Source organism: Bubalus bubalis, chromosome 4, assembly GCF_019923935.1.
Source record: "Bubalus bubalis isolate 160015118507 breed Murrah chromosome 4, NDDB_SH_1, whole genome shotgun sequence".
Taxonomy (NCBI): Eukaryota; Metazoa; Chordata; class Mammalia; order Artiodactyla; family Bovidae; genus Bubalus; species Bubalus bubalis.
In genome coordinates, this window is record NC_059160.1 from 82,808,230 (window position 1) to 82,831,119 (window position 22,890).

The following is a 22,890-nucleotide window of genomic DNA, read 5'->3' on the forward strand; positions in this document are numbered from 1 at the left end:
TCTTGTGCATATACCTGACATTTCTTTCTACTCTTGTACTTAAAATATTTTATTCCTTGTCTTATATGGAAAACATTATGAGAAGTTTTTACTTTATTATAATTCTTTTGTTCAACAAGAATAAAAACTCTCTTACATCTGGCATTCATGAAATGAGTATAGAAAGACACATTTTGGAACTTAGAATGTTTATTACTAATGCTTTAATTGAAGTTCCTTTCACTTAAACAGAAAACACCTAGATCTCAGGTTATTTCCAGTTACAATGAGACCACTTACTTAGGCAGAATAATCTAGAATAACCTAAATAAATAATCTGTTTAGGCAAATAATCAAGTCATTTGATTTTGTGTCTAGTTTGTAAAAATAATATAAGATAATGTTGCTCAGTGTTGTCTGGAGTCATCCTGCACACGACTCATCTGAGGCTCTTGTTAAAGATACAGGTTCCTGGACCCAGCACTCTGCTGAAATAGCTCTCATCAAATTCTGCAAAGATTTCTGTCTTGTCAAACATAATTATCATTTGACTGCTCACCAGCACTTACCACAGTTGCCAGTCTATCCTCTTGATGCACACTTTACCCTTGAATTTGTGAAAAGGCCTTCACTCTACCTCACATCAACAGCTCAATATCTTTGCCTATTTTCCCTCTTCTGAAAATCTGCTGTTGTTAACAAGCATCCCATATAATCCCCCCATGAAGATATGACACAATAATCCCTTTATTTCTTTCTTATCTTGAATACTTATTACTAGAATATTTCATCTCTATTTGAAATTATTTATCATCAATACATTTTATAAGTGAGAATCTATTATGTGTAAATATTCAAAGAAGCAAAATATACAGTCACTGTTTTTCAGAGAGAGAGACAGACCCATGTGAAAAGTTAGATAATCAGGGGGAGCTCTTCCAAACACACCTTATGAGGTCAGTATGACCCTGATACCAAAACCAGACAAGTATGCCATAGAAGAAAATTACAGGCCAATATTCTTGATGACCTTGGTGAGAAAATCCTCAACAAAATATTAGTAAGCTGAATTCAACAATATATTAAAAGAATCATCCATCATGATCTAGTGGATTTATTCCAGGAATGAAAGGATGGTTGCTGCTGCTGCTGCTAAGTTGCTTCAGTCGTGTCCGACTCTGTGTGACCCCATAGACAGCAGCCCACCAGGCTCCACCATCCCTGGGATTCTCCAGGCAAGAACACTGGAGTGGGTTGCCATTGCCTTCTCCAATGCATGAAAGTGAAAAGTGAAAGTGAAGTCGTTCAGTCCTGTCCAACTCTTAGCGACACCTTGGACTGCAGCCTACCAGGCTCCTCTGTCCATGGGATTTTCCAGGCAAGAGTACTGGAGTGGGGTGCCATTGCCTTCTCTGGAAAGGATGGTTAAACATCTGCAAATCAGTCAATGTGACACAATTCAACATTCATTTATGTTAAAAACCCTCAACAAAGCAGGTAAAGTAGGAAAACATCTCAACATAATAAGGGCTAAATGTAACAAGCCTGAAGCTAATATCAAACTCAGTAGTGAAAAGCTGAAAATATTTCCTCTAAGATCAGGAAGAAGACAAGGATGTCTACTTTCATCACTTTTATTCAGCATAATATTGAAATCTTAGCCAGAACAATTAGGCAAAAAAAGAAATGAAAGGTATCCAAATTGGAAAGGAAGAAGTAAAATTGTCACTATTCATAGATGACAAGATATAATATATAGAAAACCCTGAAGACTTCATTAAAAAACTATTAAAGCTAATAAGTGAATTGAGCAAATTTCCAGGATGCAAAATCAATTCACAAAAACCTGTTTCATTTCCTTAAACTAGTAATGAAAAAGCAGAAAGAAAATAACCAGAAAGAGCAATTAAGAAAATAACCCCATATATAATGGCATCAAAAAGAATAAAATACCAAGGAATAAATCTAACCAAGATGACAAAAGACCTGTTTAATAAAAACTATAAGACATTAATGAAAAAAAATTAAAGAGGATACATAGAAGTAGAGCTATGTTCCTTGCTTATGGATTGGAAGAATTTATATTTTTAAAATATTTGTACTACCCAAAGAAATCTACAGATTCAATGCAATCCCTATCAAAATGTTAATGATATTTTTCACAGGAACAGAACAAACAATCCTAAAATTTGCAAGGAACAACAATAGACTCTGAGTAGTCAAAGCAATTTTGAAGAAAAGAACAAAGTCAGAGGCATCACATTTTTTGATTTCAGATTATATTACAAAGCTATAGCATTTGAAATAATATGTACTGGCATAAAAACAGATTCAGAGATCAATGAAATAGTTAGAATGCAGAAATAAACCAACAAGCATGTGGTTGGTTAATTTATAACAAAGGAGCAAAGGATATACAATGGGAGAAGAGATAGTTTCTTCAATAAATGGTATGGAAAAAATATGACAACCACATGCAAAAGGATGAAACTGAACATTATCTTAACCATACACAAAAAATTAACTCAAAATGAATTAAAGACTTGAATGTAAGACCCCAAGCCATACAATCAGGGAAGAAAACATAGGTGGTAAGCTCCATGGCATAGGTCTTTGCAAAACTTTTTGAATCTGATACCAGAAGCAAAAGAAAAAAATAAATAAGAAGGATTACTTTAAACTAAAAGGCTTCTGCACAGAATTGGCAACCATTCACTAACAAAACAAAAAGGTAACCTACTAAATTGTAAAAGATAATAGCATATCATATATTTGACAAAGGGTCAGTATTCAAAATATAAAAATAACTCAGACAACTCAATAGTGGAAAAGTGAACAATCTGATTAACAAATGAGCATAAGATCTGAATTTTTCCAAAGGAGACATACAAATGGTCAATAGGTACATGAGAAGATGCTCTACACCATTAATTATCTGAGAAGTGCAAATCAAAATCGCACTAGTAACACCTCTCATCTGCCATAATGGCTATTTTCAAAGAAAAAGCAAATAAGTGTTGGTGAGGATGTGGTAAAAGGGAACAATCATTGCTGTTGGTGGGAATGTAAATTGGTGCAGACACTATGGAAACAGTATTGAAATTCCTCAAAAATTTAAAAATAGGACTACATGATCCAGCAATTCCACTTCTGGATATTATTCAAAGAAAATTAAAACACTAATTTGAAAAAACACACATATCTCCCCACCACCACATTCATATTCATTGCAGTATTATTTACAACAGCCAAGATATGGAAACAATTTGTTTCCTCTGGTGATGAATGAATAAAGAAGATGTGATATATACATATACCACAAGGCAAGTGAAATCTCAGGTCTCTGATTAAGTCTAGAAGAAAAAACTGTATTATATTTTGATTTATAAATATTGTGTGAGTAAGCAAGATTAGATTTAGACAGTACACTGAATTGAGAACTTAGATGTATTAGTAAATGATTTTTCAAATGAATTCCTGTTCATAGTCAATATTCCTATGAAGTTATCAATTCAGGAAACTAAATGAAAAGCTCTAAACAAATATCTAAAAACCATCGAGGCAAAAGCAAATGGCAAATCACTGAGGAAGCCCTTAACGATTTAATGAAAGGGAATAGGGAGTTCACCCACCAAAGAGAATAAAGTATTACAGATATGATTGATATATTATGCAAATACCACAGAAAATAAGGTTGGATGGCTCCAAAGGGCATTATGATTCTTTAATCTCTTTATATTAATCACAAATAATGTTTCTTTATGAAGTAGTTCATGTTGGATTTTTTTTGTAATTGTGATGGCTGTGTCTGTTGTTTAATAGTACATGGGAGAAAACTAAATAAGAATATGAAAAGAAGAGAAGAAAATTATGGAGCACAAAGAAGGTGGGTAGTCATAGAACCATCATCTATCTTTCCATGAAGCAATGCTAATGCTAATGCTAAGTTGCTTCAGTCGTGTCCGACTCTGTGTGACCCCATAGATGGCAGCCCACCAGGCTCCGCCGTTCCTGGGATTCTCCAGGCAAGAATACTGGAATGGGTTGCCATTTCCTTCTCCAATGCATGAAAGAGAAAAGTGAAAGTGAAGTCGCTCAGTTGTGTCCGACTCTTAGTGACCCCATGGACTGCAGCCTACCAGGTTCCTCCGTCCATGGATTTTCCAGGCAAGAGTACTGGAGTGGGGTGCTATTGCCTTCTCCGCACTTCAATAAATAAATAATTCTGGAATTGGAAGATTTCTTACAACATTTATGCAGAGAATATTTCTCAACACCTATTGTATATACAGAAAGTAGACACTGAATATTCCTAAAACACATCTGCAAATGCAAATATAAATTAGAATTGGACTCTGTCACAGGAATGTTACAGTCTGGTAGGGGAAATATGTCAACACCTGTACATATTACTGTGATAGAGTTAAATATTGATAGGGTGTTCAGATAAGGGATTTTTTTTTTTAATATTAGCAGGAAATAAATGCTCTTTTAAGCACATGACCATGGTTAAGTCTCTCCCATCTCAAAATACAATAATATTTTGCAACAAAACTTAGTCTTTTCATTACAAAACTTTTTACAACAAATCCAAAAATAAACTCTTTCCTTTTCCCTCTGTCTCTCTGGAGGAATTTTTCTAGATTTCTTATCCTCCTCAAATGCAAAGTTCTTAAAAGAAAGAGTTTTAGTTCCTTTTCCCAAATCCTTGTTCAAAATTCATCCACTTCACAATCATGTTCAAACTGACTTCTACATCTACCACTTCACTTTGTTGTTCAGTCGCTAAGCTGAGTCTGACTCTTTGCGACCCCATGAACAGCAGCATGCCAGGCTTCCCTCTCCTTCACCATCTCCATGAGTTTGCTCAAACTCATGTCCGTTGAGTTGGTGATGCCATCCAGCCATCTCATCCTCTGTCATCCCCTTCTCCTCCTTCCTTCAATCTTTCCCAGCTTCATGGTCTTTTCCAATGAGTTGGCTCTTTGCATCAGGTGGCCAAAGAATTGGAGCTTCAGCTTCAGCACCAGTCCTTCCAATGAATATTCAGGGTTCATTTCCCTTAGGATTGACTGGTTGGATCTCCTTGCAGTCCAAGGGACTCTCCAGAGTCTTCTCCAGCACCACAGTTCAAATGCATTAATTCTTTGGCTTTCAGTCTTCTTTATTGGTCCAACTCTCACACCCATACATGACTACTGGAAAAACCATAGCCTTGACTATACGGACCTTTGTTGGCAGAGTGATGTCTCTGTTTTTTAATACACTATCTAGGTTAGTCATAGCTATTCTTACAAGGAGCAAGCATCTTTTAATTTCATGGCTGCAGTCACCATCCATACTGATTTTGAGTGTGAGTGCATGTGCTATTAATACCAAATACAACAAATTCTTTTAAGTCCCTCTATTACCTTTCACATCTTCTTCAATCAGATCTTGATTTATTTTTCCCTGGAACAGTTCTCTTTGCTTAGTCTGCTTGATTTTGCTTTCTGGCTAATGATTTTTTCTGTCTTCTTCCCAATGGTCTCTTCCCTAGCCAGTCTCTTAAATGTTGATATGCTCTAGAAATTCATCTTTGACTTTTTCACTTATTTCTCTTCTCAAATTTCTCCTGGCTGAAATCTTTCACTCTATGACACTTTTATACAAATAACTTATTAATATATGTCCTACAAAATCTCTCTACCATAATCCAGAGAGATTTTCCATTTAATAATCACATTTCTCAGACCAAGCCCCCTTAAATCCCAGAGAGGGCAAAAGACCAATTCATGATAATAGACTATGAAGAGAAATAATAAGTCATTTCTAGGCCAAGGAAACTAAAAACAAAGAAACAAAACCTCTTCTGGCTTTCCTGTTTTCCTGGGAGAAAATGGAACCATACACTGAAATAACATGGAATTCATAATCAGCATGTAACTAAACACCAGCTAGGGACATTTATGTTTGACATTTATGTAACTCAGAAATAAATTTACATGGTATTAAGCCACTTAAATTTGGGGATTTATTTATTGCAGTAGCCAATGTTATTCTAATATATGTTAGAAACTTGAAGTGTAGTGTTATAATTGAAAAACTTGGAATATGTGGAACTGGTTTAGTATTTGGGTAGCAGGCAATAGGAAATCAATATCAGAGTATAGTAAGATGTTGACAAAATCACACAGTAGTAAAATATTTGGAAGTATTTCTTGTAATAACTTGGAAGGCATCCAAGGCTCCTCTCTGTAGTTGTAGGAGCAAAGACTGGAAAACAGAATGTTAGTACCAATTGTTGATTGTTACTGCTTAACTTTAACAAGTTATGAGTGGAAAAAGATGTGGTCAGACAAGAAAGAATCATTATACAAGCAGTCAGTGAAAGAAGTAGAGAAAGTCCTGAAATATGGAATCTCTGAAAGTGAGAAAAACATTACTATTTTTAGACTCCAGTCAAAAGGAAATAAGACTTAAACAGGCTTTGAGAAGACAAATTACCAAAGGCACAATTCTTGAAAGAAATAATTGATAAGCTAAATTTCATTGTGGTCCTCTGGACAGTGGGTTGACAAACCACTTCAGTATTCTTGCCTTGGGAACTCCATCAACAGCATGAAAAGGCAAAAAGATATGACACTGGAAGATGAGCCTCTGAGGTTGGTAGGTGTCCAATATGATACTGGGGAAAAATGGAGAAATAACTCCAAAAAGAATGAAGAGGGTGAGCCAAAGTGGAAACTATGCTCAGTTGTGGATGTGTCTGGGGGTGAAAGTTAAGTCCAGTGCTGTAAAGAACAATATTACATAGGAACCTGAAATGTTACGTCCATGAATCAAGGTAAACTGGAAATGGTCAAACAGGAGATGGCAAGCGTGAACATTGACATTTTAGGAATCAGTGAACTAAAATGGATGGGAATGGGTGAAGTTAATTCAGATGACCATTATGTATCTAATACTATGGGCAAGAATCCTTAGAAGAAATAAAGTAGCCCTCATAGTCAACAAAAGGCTCTGAAATGCGGTACTTGGGTGAAATCTCAAAAACGACAGAATGATTTCTATTAGTTTCCAAGGCAAACCATTCAACATCAATCCAAGTCTATGCCCCAATTATTAATGCTGAAGAAGCTGAAGTCAAATGGTTCTATGATGACGTATAAGACCTTCTAGAACTAACGCCAAAAACAACATCATTTTCATTATAAGGAATTGGAATGTGAAAGTAAGAAGCGAGAGATACCTGCAGTATCAGGAAAGTTTGGCCTTGGAGTACAAAATGAAGCAAGGCAAAAATCTAACAGAGTTTTGCCAAGAGAACACACTGGTCATAGAAAACACCCTCTTCTAACAGCACAAGAGACAACTCTACATATGAATATCATTAGATGGCCAATACCAAAATCAGATTGATTATATTCTTTGCAGCTGAAGTTGGAGAAACTATATACAGTCAGCAAAAATAAGACCTGGAGCTGACTGTGGCTCAGATCATAAGCTCCTTATTGCAAAGTTCAGACTTCAATTGAAGAAAGTAGGGAAAGTCACTAGGCCATTCAGGTATGACCTAAATCAAATCCTTTATGATTAAATAGTATGTGACAAATAGACTCAAGGGATTAGATCTGATAGAGTGTCTGGAGAACTATGGACAGAAAGGTTTGTAACATTGTACAGAAGGTGGTGACCAAAACCATCCCCTAGAAAAAGAAATACAACAAGAGAAATGGTTGTCTGAGAAGGCCTTACAAATAGCTGGGCAAAGAAGAGAAGTGAAAGGCAAAGGAAAATGGGAAAGATACACCCAATGGAATGAAGAATTCCAAAGAACAGTAAGGAGAGATAAGAAAACCTTAAGTAAATAATGCAAAAAAATAAAGGAAAACAATAGAATGGGAAAGGCAAGAGATCTCCTCAAGAAAATTAGAGATACCAAAGGAACATTTCATGCAAAGATATGCACAATAAAGGTCAGAAACAGCAAGGACCTAATAGAATCAGAAGAGATTAAGAGGAGGTGGCAAGAATACCCAGAAGAGCTATGCAAAAAAGGCCTTAATGACCTGTTGTGATCACCCATGTAGAGCCAGATAACCACCATGTTATGATCACCCACCTACAGCCAGACATCCTGGACTATGACATCAAGTGGGCCTTAAGAAGCATTACTATGAGCAAAGCTAGTGGAGGTGATGGAATTGTAGCTGAACTATTTCAAATCCTAAAAGATGATGCCATTAAAGTGCTGCACTCAGTATGCCAGCAAATCTGCAAAAAACAGCAGTGGTCACAGGATTGGAAAAGATCAGTCTTCCTTCCAATCCCAAAGAAGGGCAATGCCAAAGAATGTTCAAACTACCATACATTGTGCTTCTTTCACATGCTAGCAAGGTCATGCTCAAAATCTTTTAAGCCAGCCTTCAACAATACATGATCTGGGAACTTCCAGGTGTACAAGCTGGATTTAGAACAGGCAGAGGAACCAGAGATCAAATTGCCAACATCCAATGGATCATAGAAAAAGCAATAAAACTCCACAGAAACATCTACTTCTGCTTCATTGACTATGCTCAACATCATAAATAATAAGGAAGTTGTAAATTAAAATGATGAAATCCATCCCTTGTCGAAGAGACTGTTTTTTATCTGAGTATTCTTAACATCTTTGTTGTAGATTAATTGATCACAGCTACATGAGTTTATTTCTGGGTTGTCTATCCTGTTCCATTGATCTATATTTCTATTTTAGTGCCAACACCATACTGTTTTGATGACTGTAGCTTTGTAGTATAGTCTGAAGTCAGGGAGTTTAATTCCTCCAGTGTCATTTTTCTTTCTCAGAAATGCTTTGGCTTTTCAGGAGTCTTTTGTGTTTCCATATAAATTAAAAAAAATCCTAATTCTGTGATAAATGTCAATAGTTATTTGATAAAGAATGCATTGACTCTGTAGATTGCCTTGGGTAGTATAGTCATTTTCATAATGTTTATTCTTCCAATTCCAAAACATGTTATATCTTTCCATATGTTTGTATCATCTTTGATTTCTTTCTTTAGAATCTTATAGTTTTCAGAGTACAGTCTTTTGTCTCCTTAGGTATTTTATTATTCTTGATACAATGGTAAATGGAATTGTTTCTTTAAGTTATCCTTCTGATCTTTTGTTGTTAGTGTATAGGAATGGAAGAGATTTCTGTATATTAATGTTGTATCCTGCAATTTTATGGAATGTGTTCATGAACTCTAGTGATATTCTGGTAGCATCTTTAGGGTTTTCTATATACTAGACTCATATAATCTGCAAACAGTGGCATTTTTACTTGTTTTCCAATTTGGATTCCATTTATTTCTTTCTTTTCTCTGATATCCATGGCTAGGACTTCCGAAGCTATGTTGAATAAAAGTGCTGAAAATGGACACCCTTGTCTCATTCCTGATCTTAGGGGGAATGCTTCCAGCTTCTGACCTTAGAGGGACTCTGAGATTTTCATCACTGAAAATACTGTTAGTTGTAGTTTTGCCGTACATGACAACTATTAATGCTGAAGCAAGTTCCCTCCATTCCCACTTTCTGGAGAGTTTTATCATAAATCGGTGTTGAATTTTGTCACAGGGTTTTTCTGCATTTATTGATAGGATCATACTTTTTCTTCTATAGTTCGTTAATGTGGTATATCACACTAACTGATTTGTGGATATTGAAAAATCACTGCAAACCTAAGATAAATCCCACTTGATCATATGATCTAATTTTAAAAAGTGATACAAATGATCTGGTTTACAAAACAGAAACAGACTTACAGATATTGAAAACAAACTTATGGATACCAAAAGAGAAACATGGGAGTAGGGATAGGGATAAATAAGGAATTTAGGATGAACATAAACACACTACTATATATAAAATAGATAACCAATGAGGACTTACTGTATAGGATAGGGAAATCTATTGAATATTCTGTGATAACCTATATGAGAAAAGAATCTGAAAAAGAATGAAGATTTAGGTATATATAACTGAATCACTTGGCTGTACACATGAAACTAACAACATTGTAAATCAACTACACTTCAATAAAATTAAAAAAATATTAAAAATGATGAGATATAACTACAAATCTGTTAAAATGGGAGAAGTCCAAAATTCTGACAACACCCAATGCTGGTGAAGGTGTGGTTCCACTTTCATTAATTAATTAATAGGAAACTTCATTAATCGCTGGTGGAAATAAAATATGACATAGCCACTCCAAAAGACAGGTTGGCAGTCTCTGGAAACTATATATACTCTTACCGTATAATGCAGTAATATTGTTCCTTGGTATTTACAAAAACAAGGTGAAAATTTATATCTACAAATATTCCTGCACATAGATGCTTATAGTATGCTTTCTTTATAATTGCAAAACTTGGAAGCAAGCAAGATGTCTCATTCCCATCACCCATTTGGATTTAAATGACACTTTAAATCTGTAGTAAGCAAAGCAGTATGGTATTGGCATAAAAACAGGCACATAAACCAATGGAACACAATTAGGAGCTCAGAAATAAATCCATGCAAATGGTCGACTAATCTTTGATGAATTTGACAAGAGTATACAATGGGGGAAAGTTTAGTCTCTTCAGTAAGTAGTGTTGGGAAAATTAGATATTCATATACAAAAGAAGGCAAATGGACCCTTATCTTACACCACATTTGGAGCCTATTATACAGAGTGAAGTAAGCCAGAAAGAAAAACACCAATACAGTATACTAACGCATATATATGGAATTTAGAAAGATGGTAACAATAACCCTGTGTACGAGACAGCAAAAGAGACACTGATGTATAGAACAGTCTTATGGAATCTGTGGGAGAGGGAGAGGGTGGGAAGATTTGGGAGAATGGCATTGAAACATGTAAAATATCATGTATGAAATGAGTTGCCAGTCCAGGTTCAATGCACGATACTGGATGCTTGGGGCTGGTGCACTGGGATGACCCAGAGGGATGGAATGGGGAGGGAGGAGGGAGGAGGGTTCAGGATGGGGAACACATGTATACCTGTGGTGGATTCATTTTGATATTTGGCAAAACTAATACAGTTATGTAAAGTTTAAAAATAAAATAAAATTAAAAAAAAAAAAAGAAAGTTAAAAAAAAATAAAAAATAAAAATAAAAAATTAACTCAAAAGGGACTAATGACTTAAACACCACACCTGAAACTATAAAACTCTAATAGAAACAAGGGGGAAAGCTTCTGAAACTTTTCAAGAAAGTGATGTTTTTAAATATGACACCAAAACACAGGTTACAAAAGCAAAAAAATAAAAGAAACCACAAATGGGACTATATCAAACTAAAAACCTCTTGGACAGCCAGAGAAATAATCAACAAAATGAAAGGATAACTTACAGAATAGAAGAGCGAATTCCTGGTGGTTATGAGTCTGTACTTTCACTGACAAAGGCACAGGTTTGATCCCTGGTCAGAGAACTAAGATCCTGCAAGTCGGGAAGGAGGTGCAGGTTTGATTCTTGGTTTGGAATCTTGATCCCATATACCTTGGGGTCTAGGAGCCAAAACATGAAACAGAAGCAATGTTGTAACAAATTTGATAAAGACTTTTTAAAAATCAAGTTAAAAAATAATAATACTGTATTGAAAGCTTGAAATTTGCTAAGACGGTAGATCTTAATTCCTCCCTACACATATAACAAAGATAGTATATGACGTAGAGTTAACTTAATTAAAGAGATAATTAAAAGTTAATTAAAAATAAATGAGTAGAGTTAATTAACTCAATTGTGGTAATTGTTTCCCAGTGTATATGTGTATTAAATCATCACGTTGTAGAACCTAAATATGTACAATTTTTATCAGTCATACCTCATTAAAGCTAAGAAAAAATAAAAGAAATGGGGAAACATTAATATATGCTTGTAAGTGAACAAAGACAGGATGAAAAATCTACATCCTATATGATTCCAACTATGTGACATCTGCAAAAGGCAATGAAAATGATAAAAAAAGTCAGTGATTGTCAAGCATTAAGGATGGGGGGAAAGATGAATAGACAGAGCACAGAGGACTTTTAGGGCAATAAACCTATTCTGTATGATTTTATAGCAGTGGATACATGTATCATTATTTGCTGTTCATACTCTGTCATATCCGACTCTTTGCAACCCCATGGACTGCAGTATGCCAGGCTTCCCTGTCCTTCACTATCTCCTGGAGTTTGCTCAGATTCATGTTGATATATATCATTACCCCTTTGTTAAACTCAAAGGATGTACAACACCAAGAATGAACTATAGATTTTGGTTGATAATAATGTGTCAATACATCCACTGTTACAAAGGTACGACTAGGGTGAATGTTGTTAGTGGATGATGCTATATGAGTATGGACAGAGCTATGTGGAAACTCTGCACTACCTGCTCAATTTTTCTCTAAAATAATAATCTATTAAAGTGGTAATAAATAAACATTCTCACAGCGATTCTTGATCAGATTCTTGATCTCTGAAGAAGATTTAGCTTCAGGACCAGGGACCAGGCTTGATCACTCAAGAGCTTTTGTGTAGCAGAGTTTTATTAAAGTATGAAAAGGAACAGAGAAAGTGTCTGACATAGACATCAGAAGGGGGATGGAGAGTGCTCCCATGCTAGTCTAAGCAAAGGAGTTATATGCTTTTTTAATTGGTTATTACAATAAATCAAAAGAATGTCTCAAGGCTGTCAAGATTTACTAGGCCAACTCCCACAATTTAAATTGTAAGATGACAGGATTAGAACTAACAATAGAAAGAAATATACATTTTATTTATTTATTTTTAATATAAATTTATTTATTTTAATTGGGTGTTAATTACTTTACAGTATTGTATTGGTATTGCCATACATCAACATGAATCCACCACGGGTGCACACGTGTTCCGCATCCTGAACCCCCCTCCCACCTCCTTCCCCATTCCATCCCTCTGGGTAATCCCAGTGCACCAGCCCTGAGTATCCTGTATCATGCATAGAACCTGGACTGGCGATTCGTTTCACATATGATATTATACATGTTTCAATGCCATTCTCCCAAATCATCCCACCTTCTCCCTTTCCCACAGAGTCCAAATGACTGTTCTATACATCTGTGTCTCTTTAGCTGTCTCTCATACAGGGTTATCGTTACCATCTTTCTAAATTCCATATATATGCATTAGTATACTGTATTAGTGTTTTTCTTTCTGGCTTACTTCACTCTGTATAATACGCTCCAGTTTCATCCACCTAGTTAGAACTGATTCAAATGTATTATTTTTAATAGCTGAGTAATACTCCATTGTGTGTATATATACCACAGCTTTCTTATCCATTCGTCTGCTGATGGACGTCTAGGTTGCTTCCATGTCCTGGCTATTGTAAACAGTGCTGTGATGAACATTGGGGTACACATGTCTCTTTCAATTCTGGTTTCCTCAGTGTGTATGCCCAGCAGTGGGATTGCTGGGTCATATGGCAGTTCTATTTCCAGTTTTTTAAGGAATCTCCACACTGTTCTGCATAGTGGCTATATTAGTTTGCATTCCCACCAACAGTGTAAGAGGGCTCTCTTTTCTCCACACCCTCTCCAGCATTTATTGCTTGTAGACTTTTGGATTGCAGCCATTCTGACTGGTGTGAAATGGTACCTCATTGTGGTTGTGATTTGCATTTCTCTGAAAATGAGTGATGTTGAGCATCTTTTCATGTGTTTGTTAGCCATCTGTATGTCTTCTTTGGAGAAATGTCTATTTAGTTCTTTGTCCCATTTTTTGATTGGGTCATTTATTTTTCTGGAGTTGAGCTGCAGGAGTTGCTTGTATATGTTTTGGAATTACTTCTTCGTCAGTTTCTTCATTTGCTATAATTTTCTCCCATTCTGAAGGCTGTCTTTTCACCTTGCTTACAGTTTCCTTTGTTGTGCAGAAGCTTTTAATTTTAATTAGGTCCCATTTGTTTGAGTCCGAAATGCAGTACTTGGATGCAATCTCAAAAATGACAGAATGATCTCTGTTTGTTTCCAAGGCAAACCATTCAATATCACAGTAATCCAAGTCTATGCCCCAACCAGTCATGCTGAAGAAGCTGAAGTTGAACGGTTCTATGAAGACCTACAAGACCTTTTAGAACTAACAGCCAAAAAAGATGTTATTTTCATTATAGGGGACTGGAATGCAAAAGAAGGAAGTCAAGAAACACCTGGAGTAACAGGCAAATTTCGCCTTGGAATACAGAATGAAGCAGGGCAAAGACTAATAGAGGTTTGCCAAGAAAATGCACTGGTCATAACAAACACCCTCTTCCAACAACACAAGAGAAGACTCTACACATGAACATCACCAGATGGTCAACACCGAAATCAGATTGATTATATTCTTTGCTTCCAAAGATGGAGAAGCTCTATACAGTCAGCAAAAACAAGACCAGGAGCTGACTGTGGCTCAGATCATGAACTCCTTATTGCCAAATTCAGACTGAAATTGAAGAAAGTAGGGAAAACCACTAGACCATTCAGGTATGACCTAAATCAAATCCCTTATGATTATACAGTGGAAGTGAGAAATAGATTTAAGGGCCTAGATCTGATAGATAGTGTGCCTGATGAGCTATGGAATGAGGTTCGTGACATTGTACAGGAGACAGGGATCAAGACCATCCCCATGGAAAAGAAATGCAAAAAAGCAAAATGGCTGTCTGGGGAGGCCTTACAAATAGCTGTGAAAAGAAGAGAAGTGAAAAGCAAAGGAGAAAAGGAAAGATATAAGCATCTGAATGCAGAGTTCCAAAGAATAGCAAGAAGAGATAAGAAAGCCTTCTTCAGTAATCAATGCAAAGAATTAGAGGAAAACAACAGAATGGGAAAGACTAGAGATCTCTCCAAGAAAATGAGAGATACCAAGGAAAATTTTCATGCAAAGATGGGCTCGATAAAAGACAGAAATGGTATGGACCTAACAGAAGCAGAAGATATTAAGAAGAGGTGGCAAGAATACACAGAAGAACTGTACAAAAAAGATCTTCACGACCAAGATAATCACGATGGTGTGATCATTCACCTAGAGCCAGACATCCTGGAATGTGAAGTCAAGTGGGCCTTAGAAAGCATCACTACAAACAAAGGTAGTGGAGGTGATGGAATTCCAGTTCAGCTATTTCAAATCCTGAAAGATGATGCTGTGAAAATTCTGCACTCAATAGGCCAGCAAATTTGGAACACTCAACAGTGGCCACAGGACTGGAAAAGGTTGGTTTTCATTCCAATCCCAAAGAAAGGCAATGCCAAAGAATGCTCAAACTACCGCACAATTGCACTCATCTCACACGCTAGTAAAGTAATGCTCAAAATTGTCCAAGCCAGGCTTCAGCAATACATGAACAATGAACTTCCTGATGTTCAAGCTGGTTTTTTGTTTTTTTTTTTTTATGATTCCAGTGGAATTTCTTTTTTTTTTTTTTTATTTTTGCCTTCATTATTTGTTTTTTTTTTTCTTTTTTTTTTTTTAATTTTATTTTATTTTTAAACTTTACATAACTGTATTAGATTTGCCAAATATCAAAATGAATCTGCCACAGGTATACATGTGTTCCCCATCCTGAACCCTCCTCCCTCCTCCCTCCCCATTCCATCCCTCTGGGTCGTCCCAGTGCACCAGCCCCAAGCATGCAGTATCGTGCATCGAACCTGGACTGGCAACTCATTTCATACATGATATTTTACATGTTTCAATGCCTTTCTCCCAAATCTAGAAAAGGCAGAGGAACCAGAGATCAAATTGCCAACATCTGCTGGATCATGGAAAAAGCAAGAGAGTTCCAGAAAAGCATCTATTTCTGCTTTATTGACTATGCCAAAGCCTTTGACTGTGTGGATCACAACAAACTGTGGAAAATTCTGAAAGACATGGGAATACTAGACCATCTGACCTGCCTCTTGAGAAATTTGTATGCAGGTCAGGAAGCAACAGTTAGAACTGGACATGGAACAAAAGACTGGTTCCAAATAGGAAAAGGAGTCTGTCAAGGCTGTATATTGTCACCCTGCTTATTTAACTTATATGCAGACTACATCATGAGAAATGCTGGACTGGAAGAAACACAAGCTAGAATCAAGATTGCTGGGAGAAATATCAGTAACCTCAGCTATGCAGATGACACCACCCTTATGGCAGAAAGTGAAGAGGAACTCAAAAGCCTCTTGATGAAAGTGAAAGTGGAGAGTGAAAAAGTTGGCTGAAAGCTCAACATTCAGAAAACGAAGATCATGGCATCCGGTCCCATCACTTCATGGGAAATAGATGGGGAAACAGTGGAAACAGTGTCAGACTTTATTTTATTGGGCTTCAAAATCACTGCAGATGGTGACTGCAGCCATGAAATTAAAAGATGCTTACTCCTTGGAAGGAAAGTTATGACCAACCTAGATAGCATATTCAAAAGCAAAGACATTACTTTGCCAACAAAGGTCCATCTAGTCAAGGCTATGGTTTTTCCAGTGGTCATGTATGGATGTGAGAGTTGGACTGTGAAGAAGGCTGAGCGCCAAAGAATTGATGCTTTTGAGCTGTGGTGTTGGAGAAGACTCTTGAGAGTCCCTTGGACTGCAAGGAGATCCAACCAGTCCATTCTGAAGGAGATCAGCCCTGGGATTTCTTTGGAAGGAATGATGCTAAAGCTGAAACTCCAGTACTTTGGCCACCTCATGTGAAGAGTTGACTCATTGGAAAAGACTCAGATGCTGGGAGGGATTGGGGGCAGGAGGAGAAGGGGACGACAGAGGATGAGATGGCTGGATGGCTTCACTGACTCAATAGACATGAGTCTGAGTGAACTCCTGGCGTTGGTGATGGACAGGGAGGACTGGCGTGCTGCGATTCATGGGGTTCAAAGAGTTGGACACGACTGAGCGACTGAACTAAACTGAACTGACCTGTTTATTTTTGCTTTTATTTCCAATATTCTGGGAGATGGGTCATAGAGGATCCTGCTGTGATTTATGTCAGAGAGTGTTTTGCCTATGTTCTTCTCTAAGTGTTTTATAGTTTCTGATCTTACGTTTAGATCTTTAATCCATTTTGAGTTTATTTTTGTGTATGGTGTTAGAATGTGTTTTAGTTAGACACTAATAGATGGAGAAATATACTGTGTTCATGGATTGGAAGAATCAATATAGTGAAAATGAGTATACTACACAAAGCAATGTATAGATTCAATGCAATCCCTATCAAGTTGCCAACAGTATTTTTCACAGAGCTAGAACAAATAATTTCACAATTTATATTGAAATACAAAAAACCTCGAATATCCAAAGCAGTCTTCAGAAAGAAGAACGGAACTGGAGGAATCAACCTGCCTGACTTCAAGCTCTACTACAAAGCCACAGTCATCAAGACAGTATGGTAATGACACAAAGACGGAAATATAGATCAATGGAACAAAATAGAAAGCCCAGAGATAAGTCCACGTACCTATGGACACCTTATCTTTGACAAAGGAGGCAAGAATATACAATGGAGAAAAGACAACCTCTTTAACAAGTGGTGCTGGGAAAACTGGTCAACCACTTGTAAAAGAAATATGCATTTTAAAATAACAAGATTAGTCAGAAGGTTTTCAAGAAGGAGAAACTGTCCTCAAGCAGAATACATTGTTGTTATATAATTTTTAGTACAGAGTTTAAACTGAGTTGTTCAGTTGTGTAATCATTAGTTCTGGGCTTAAAGGGGAAAAAAAAAAAAACAAAAACAGGTTTTATCTGACTAAGACTAAGGAATGTAGAGAGAGGGGGGAAAAAAAAAGATATTTGTCCTTTCCTCCTCTTTGAGAATTTCAGACCCCTATCTCCTCCTCGAGAACCCCAGACCCCTTTCCCCTCCTCAGGGACCCTGGACTTCTTATCAATCTGCCTAGAAATTGACAGAAATTGACTCTCTCAATTTCTAGTCCCCATTTGTTAAAAAGAGAGTCTTTGCGGGCAATACTCATTAAAATATCTTACAAAACAAAGGAGCTTAGCCTCGTGGTCATTGTCCCAGCCATGTCTACTGCTTTGAAGTGAAGTGAAGTGGCTCAGTCATGTCCGACTCTTTGTGACCCTGTAGACTGTAGCCCACCAGGTTCCTCCATCCATGGGATTCTCCAGGCAAGAATACTGGAGTGGGTTGCCATTTCCTTCTCCAGGAGATCTTCCCGACCCAGGGATCGAACCCAGGTCTCCCACATTGACGGCAGATGCTTTAACCTCTGAGCCACCAGGAAAGCCCTTTAGATGGCCTCAAAATACCCAGCTTTAAGTTGAGAGAGGTTAGTATAAGGGCAAGAAGGCATAGAAATAAAGGGAGCTAAGTAGAATATAACTAGGAGAACTCTTGGAGAACTCTTGCCACAATTAAATTGATTTAAAACAAGTAAACTAAATAAGATGTAAATTAGTTTTTTTGTTTGTTTTTTTTTTTAAGAAATACAATGCCAAAATAATTAAACCTAGTTATTCTAAAACTATCATGGACTTCCCAAATAAACCCCAGCAAGAAAGGGCTATTAAAGCCATGCAGGCACTAAGAAGGAGCTATGTCTCCAGATTCATTTCACGTGTGACCATGGAGGAAAAAGGACAGGAAAATTTTTGCAGAAGTGGAGCTATGTTCCCTAAGAACAATGGTCAAGGATATTCTTCCTAGTAAGTAGAAACCAGCATCTAATGAAGTAACTCTCCCACTGCTAGGGAATTTCCCTGCAGGAAAGTATTGATATGGAGCAATGAATGCTGTGTATCTCTGATCCTTTTTCCTGAATGAAGTATTTTATGATAGACTTCTGGTCTCTGCACTGATATTTCCTACTGGGTTAGGGCAAGGGCAAGAGGAGATAATTTGTCTTCAAGTTTCTTTGTTTTTGGACGATAAGGAACAATATTTAAACTTGATGGAGAAGGCTCCACGTCACTCAGAGATCCTTGAGCTGGATGAAGTGACTGTATTGGACCACACACTGTCTTCTTTGAAGAGGCAAATGATGTGTGAGATCTGCCCATGAATTTGGTGGCTGGAAATATGGGCTTTGGCTCGCCATCAAAGATTCATGCTCCACTTCCATACTTGTATTAGTCAGCATTTTTCAGAGAAACAGAACCAATAGGATGTGTGTATATATAGAAAGAGGTTTTTTTTTGCTTTTTTTGTTGTTGTTGTTGTTGTTGTTTTTTGGTGAGAAATTGGCTCCTATAATTATGGAGGCTGTCAAGACCAAATCTGCAGGGTGAGCTGGCAGGCTGGAGACTCAGAAAAGCTGACAGTGCAGATGAAGTCTGAAGGCATCTGCTGGAGAGTCTTCTCTTGCTTACGCTCAGTTGTTTAAGCTAGAATTTGGGTGTTACCACTGATTCTGCCTTGTCTATGTAGCTGACTCATGACTAAACCCTGGTCATTTTACCTCCTTATCCATTCTATTTATCTCAGTTATCATCACCTAAGGTGATGGATCATCTCCTTCTGACTATTCTTCTAATCTTTTACCCAGTATCCTGGTCCCTATTCTAGTTTGCTTGTTGTAAATGTTTCCTCCATCAAGCTTCTCTAATGATCCATCGAAATCACAAGCTGGGCCACAGCACTTTAATGTCTAAAATTCTTTAATTTCATCAACTATTTCATGATTAAATCCAAACTCCTTGACATGAATGCAATGCTGCCTCTAATCTGCCCCTTTTAAAACCATTCAGCTTTTCCTCTAGTTACTCCTTACTTCAAATTTGACATTGAATTAGCAGTTCCACTGCTTGCTGTTCTGTATTTCACTTTACACTTTCTTTGTCCTTGCTGTCTTCTCCTTCCTTCAATTGACCAGCTTAATGATTTATTATTATGCCTTATCTTAGGTATCACTTCTCAGTCTCCTGTGTCTCCATTCTCTCCCTCACATGATAAGGATCTTTCTCCCTTGGCCCAGTAGCATTCAAAATCTACTCAACCACTGCAACCAATTTATAGTTTAATGAGTATCTGTTGATGTATGTCTGTCCTCAGTAACTGAAGTTGCTAGGGACACTGACTATGTTTCTGTTCAAATACTTATTAGCTAATATTATCGAATAGGAAACCAATTTAAGTGCTAGCATTACTGACAGACATGATTCCTGCCCTCAAGGAGCTCATTCCATAGAAGTGTGACATAAAAATGAATAAGAAACATAATTCAGGTAGTTTTAGAGTTTGATGAAGGCTGTGAAGTTAATGAAACAATACAATGTTATAAATAGACAGGGAGGGATATGCACTATGCAGAATGATCAGGAAAAGCACTTTTGAAGAGTGATATTTAAGACTCAACGTATAAAAGGAAATGTGACAACATGAAAGACTGGGGAGCAGACTAGAGTGTAATGAGCAAGAGTGAGATTGTTACAAGCCCATTTGAGAGAAGAGAGTTTGAAATTTTTTCCATTTGAGGGATTTGAAATCCTTTATATTGAACTGTGGGATTACCTGGTTGCTCAGTGGTAAAGAATCTGCCTGCCACTGCAGGAGACATGGGTTTGATCCCTGGACTGGAAAGATCTCCTAGAGAAGGAAATGGCAACCCATTCCAGTATTCTTGCCTGGGAAATCCCATTGACAGAGGAGCCTGGTGGGCTACAGTCCATCCATGGAGTCACAAAAGAGTTGGACATGACTTAGGGACTAAACAACAACAACAACAACAACATATTGAGTTGTAAATGACAAAAAAGTTAGCTTAAAATATTACTGTTCTTAAATTAAACTATAAAAACAAAGCACTTTCTTCTCCATTCTCACACATTATGTTATCCATCCCACTTTGTTATTCCTTCCAACTTCTTAGGACTTGGGAAGGAAGATGGCACCTCCTCATGTCTTTGATCTTCATTTAGTTCACCTGATCGCACTTTGACAATGCAAAAGCCTTCTGTGACCCAGGTTATCACTAACTTCCATGATGCTCATGGGGAGGCCTCAAGGAAGTTTTTTCTGTTGATTTGAGTGTTTCCATATATATGCATGTATTGTTAATGAGTATCAAGTAAAGAACTAAGTTTTAGAATGGCTGCAAGTCAGAGAGTAGAAAACAAGAATTCAGTGAAAGCTGAATGAGGCAGCCAGAAGTTTCTACGACTTTCCCTCCCACTTGATAAATTTGGGTTCCATGCTACTATCACTGTTAAAAAACCATTCATTACCTTTGCACTATGCGCAAAATAGGATTATCTTCATTAGATGGGCAAAGAAGACTTGGAAGATTTGATTTTAAGCTAACTGAGGGCAGGGATTATATATCTTTGTAGCTTTATATTTTATTAATTAAAAGTTTAAAATAATAGAAGAAATAATTTGACAAGCTCAATAAATTTGAAGAAAACATTAGGACTACCTCCAAGATACTGATAAAAATACTTAATTTGAATCATTGAATAAAACTAATATATATATATATATTTTTTTAATTATTATTAATGAGCAGGTTGTTAAAATGTACTTCTCAAAGTCAAAACCATCTACTTTGTGCAAAGGTCTTGATGTCAGCAGTTCCTGCCAAGGCCCTATGGATGGCCTGGAAGAACTTGTCTACTGTCTGCTGCATTGAGCAGCACTTTGGGGTGCTTATATTTTAGGTTCTGTAGTTATTTTTCAGGGTATCCGAATACACAAGATTCATTTTAAATTCTTTAACACATTTTCCTCATATGGATGTTACTGTTATAGTCCCTTGTGAGAACATGTGTTGGATGTTAGAATAAGACTTAAAGTAACAAATTTACTTCCTTTTTAATGCTTTAGAAAATTTTAACCCTCAGGAATAAATCCCTAATTAGGTGAATGAAAATTGAGATCTGGATAAGTCTTAGGGAGTAAGTGAAAATAGATCAGGGAAGTTTTCTAGCATTGATCTTCCTCTGGAGACCCATTCTGTGGAGGTGGGGGTGGGGTGGGGGAGGGAGGTTGTCAGGAAACCACCATTCTCCCCTTACAGTCTTCCAAGTTACCTGTTGCCATGTGCAAGCTGTTCACAGATAAAGGGATTCTTAGATGGAGAATGAAGGGAAGTGGGCATTGGGCCAGTAATTCTGGGAAGCAGAGCGTTGAAATAAATGTAGAATTGCGTGTTTGTAAGAAGAGATTTGGAGAAGGGTATAACTCTATGGCTATTGAAAACAAGGACAAAGATTGAGCTCATTCAAAATACATTTCCTTTTCTAGACCTGAAAGATATCATTAAATCAGACTCCTCTATTCTTGCTTTGTCCCTCTGTAAACTGGATTCTCCTTGACCTACTCCAGTGCATGCTTCTGTATTCATAGTATATTTTATATGTATAATTTCTCATGCATTGTCTCATCCTATCCTTAAAATAGCAGTACGAAGTAGGTGGCATCATCAGTTTATAAATCAGGAAAGTAAGACTCAGAAGGCTTATGGGTATATTTTGAATGTCTTACAATGAGTAAGTCTCAAGTTTGGGTTTTTGTTCCTAAGTCTCATGATTGAGTCATCATATGTGCTTTGCTAGCCTGTATGTTTCTTCATGGTCAGGATCTTCTTTCCTACCCAAGTCTTGTATATTATCACTATCACCTTGGCATTTAAGTATCTGTAGTTCAGTCAAGCTGAATGTGTTCCAGGTCCTCAATTTTGCCCCAGTTCCTCTTACTTCTGAGTATTTACTTCTGTGTTCTTTGCTTCTGCCTATATTTTGGCCATCATTTTGTGTAATTGACTCTCAGTCAATCTTCACATTTCATTGCATGTTTCATCATGTCCAGGGAACTTTAATGGCCAACCCCCTCTGTAGTCCCCTCCACAGGGTCTTACTTGCCCTCCATCCTCATAATGTTTTGTGTTTTAATTTTATCACCCTCTGATCTGTGAACTATAGGAGAACAGAAGATTCT

At 37.0% G+C, this 22,890-nt stretch overlaps 1 long non-coding RNA gene across 2 annotated transcripts in view; it reads right to left on the reverse strand.

Moving 5' to 3' along the window:
• LOC123333288 overlaps positions 1 to 22,890 on the reverse strand; it is a 74,612-nt gene that overhangs the window by 18,909 nt on the left and 32,813 nt on the right. For both annotated transcript variants that reach the window (XR_006550559.2, XR_006550560.2), the window contains exon 3: positions 11,364 to 11,520. This is a non-coding gene — a long non-coding RNA (uncharacterized LOC123333288). The remainder of the gene's footprint in view (positions 1 to 11,363; positions 11,521 to 22,890) is intronic.